At 41.6% G+C, this 3,098-nt stretch overlaps 1 non-coding gene across 1 annotated transcript; it reads left to right on the forward strand.

Moving 5' to 3' along the window:
• Positions 1-910: 910 nt before the first annotated feature.
• On the forward strand, positions 911-1,014 carry LOC117073890. The gene has a single exon (XR_004433437.1). It is a non-coding gene; the product is annotated as a small nucleolar RNA U13 (small nucleolar RNA).
• Positions 1,015-3,098: the final 2,084 nt, after the last annotated feature.

Genomic DNA, 3,098 nt, shown 5'->3' on the forward strand with positions numbered 1-3,098 from the left:
TTCATTTATTTATTTTTGAGACAGGGTCTTGCTCTGCCACTCAGGCTGGGGTGCAGTGGTGCCCTCATGCCTCACTGGGGCCTTGACCTCCCAGCTCAAGTGATCCTCCCACCAAGCCTCTCAAGTAGCTGGAACCAGAGGTGTGCACCACCACACCTGGCTAATTTTTGTATTTTTTGTTGAACTGGGGATTTTTCATGTTATCCAGGATGGTCTTGAACTCCTGGGCTCAAGTGATCCTCCCACCTCAGCCTCCAAAGTGCTGGAACTACAAGCATGAGTCACTGCACCTGGCCCTAGTCTGAAAACTAGGGTGTAGACCACAAATGTGTCATTCATGTCAACAAAGCTGTTCACACAGTAGCTATCTCCTCCCTTCTTCAACAACTGAACTCTGGTTTTCTTCATCTTCCTCTGAGTACTCATGTCCTTCGTGGAAAGCAGGAATCTGCCCAGAGCCACGAGCTGCTTACTTATTAGCTTCGGCCAATTCTGAATGTCTCCTTCTTCAGTCTAGGTGTGTGGTCTGTGTGAAACACACTCTGTCTAATAGATACTAAGGAAAGTTTGCTGGAAGGCTCAGAGAAGGTTTGTCTCATTCGTGGTAATAGACATAAGATGAGTTTTCTCTATTCTGCCCCTACAGCAGGTGACCATTAGAAGGGAAACAACCATCCCTGGACTATTAAGGGAACACCAAGAGAATTGCAGAGAACGTAAAGTCATTGCCCTCCTATTTTCACACTTCCTTTCTGTGATGTAATAGAGTCTTCATTGTTGATGCCACTTTTAATAAGCCATCTGTAGTTTATAGACAAGGCATTCTCAGATGTATATTAGGAGGTCAGATGCGAGATGGAAAGACGTTAAAGGCAGGTTGAGACAAGATTATGAAGGAGGCAGAAGTCTGATCCTTTTGTAGTTTATAAGCGTGATGATTGGGTTTTCATGCTTATGTGTGAGAAGTGCCTTCCTCAAACCTTGTTATGATGTTGGTGCTTTACTCATCTGATGAGAAAAAAAGGAGGCAGAGGTCAGACCAAGGGGTATAGGCTTTCCTTGATCAACAGTGGGGAGCCACTGATGGGGCTTGAGCAGAGGAGTGACATGATCAGCACTGCACTTCAAAGCATTATTTTAAAAGTTGTGCGTGGGAAGGATTTAAGACAAGGCTCAGAACATTTTGCCACTTGGAAGGCATTGCTGAATATTCATAAAAAAGTAGTTTATGGCTCAGCATAAATAATTTTTAAACACAAAGTAAAATACAGTATGTGTTGCCATGGAAGTGACAAAGCCCAGGAAGATAATGACAAGCAGAAAGAAAAAGACACAGTGCCATTGTAATTTAAATCATTATAAAGCTTTCTAGAATTTAAGTGTGTTTTCAGTCAGAGTATTTTGAATACACAAGGAAAAGATTATGGTTATTTTATCGTTCTTGCTGAGAAAAGAAAGAACAAAAGAGGGGTGTTTCCGTTTTGCACATAAGACCTATAAAGCTAAACAAAATCAAGCTCATGGAATCAAAAAGCTAACTTCTGTTTGAAAGACTGAATGAGTCAATTAACTGTGAAGCTCCAGCGCAGAGCACAGTCTGGTGAGGTGCCGTTGTTAGCATTGGCTGCAGTCCCCTCATGATGATAAGAACGGCTAACAGGCCTTGTCTCTGATTACATGCTAAGCTCTGCACTGACACACAGGCACGAGGCCTCTCTGTATTCCTCACCATCAACCACATGTGCTGATGGTGATACAGTGTGATGTGGGTAAAGAAGATACTGCTAAATTCAGAGATATGATAAACATAAGTAAATAAATAAAGCCATAGAAGAAATAAATGGTTACTGCCAGAATTTCCAAAAGTATGAATTAATAAAGGATATGAAAAGATGATGGGTATATGGATGTTAATATAAAGGAGATAAGTGTTTCAGAGCTTAAAATTGAAAGAAGTGTTAAGCAATTATTTAAGGGAGAAATTACTGTATGTAAGAGGGAGAGAGAGGTTATACAAGCGAAAAAAAAATTCCTCAAATAAACTGAGTGCACATAACAAAAGTTATATTAAGTCAATGCAAGTGAGATTCAAAAGTAGATACAGACGAACAAGCACACCAAAAAAAATAAAAAAATAAAAAAAATAAAACTTCTTCTAACGTATAACTGAAGACAATAACCTCCCAAAACTATTATGGCAAGAAGTCTCACCTTTCTTAGACTCACCCACTACTATTTCTTGTATGGATGGCAGTGTGGGTGCACTTTGCATATCTCCCTTTATGAAACAGCAATAAATTAACTAAAGGCATTAAAACTTGGGAAGGAAACTCCATCAGGGATGAGGGCTCTTCTGACTATAGTCAGCTTGTTTCTGTAAACCTGAAAGACTGTTCTAGGGCAGGGGATTTTTAGGCTCCGCCCCCAGAGGTTCTGATCAGTAGGTCTGAGGCGGGGCCTAAGAATTTTCATTTCAACAAGTTTCCAGGTGATGCTGCTGCTGCTTCCGCACGCCGGAAACCATTGCACGGTATTAGAGGACTCCGAAGCTAGCTGTGTCACCCTCCAAATAACCAGCGGCTGTTCAAACTCCCTCTGTTTTTGACAGTCGCACTTCTCAAAAGGGCTGTCTAATAGCAGAACATCCAGTTCTTTACTCCCATTCCCTCCTCGGGCCACTTGAATTTGGTTTAAACTTTGGACTTGCATCAGAAGTTCTAGTCAGAGTCACCAAGCTCTCCAACATCTAGTTAACCTCTGGATCTCAAGGTGCCTTGCGGACCACTCAACTTTCTGGCTCTCTGTAAGGCACACTCTTCTTGTTTTGTTTCCTGAAGTGCACTGCTTTTTAGTCTCTTTTGTTGACCCAAGATCCTCACTGGTTACCATGTTGTAGGTATATTTACTTAAAAAACTTCAAAGGGATCATAGGAATGCCCTGTTAAAATCTTTGAATGGCTTCTCCCTTCACTTAGGATCCTTTCACTGTACTGCTTCACAGGACCCCTACAGTTAACCACCAATCATTCTTCAGATCAGTCTCCCTGTGGAAAGCAGTCCTTGCTCCTTCTAAGAGCACCTTGAACTTTGTATTGGCT

This window comes from Trachypithecus francoisi, unplaced genomic scaffold (assembly GCF_009764315.1).
Source record: "Trachypithecus francoisi isolate TF-2019V2 unplaced genomic scaffold, Tfra_2.0 Lachesis_group4, whole genome shotgun sequence".
Taxonomy (NCBI): Eukaryota; Metazoa; Chordata; class Mammalia; order Primates; family Cercopithecidae; genus Trachypithecus; species Trachypithecus francoisi.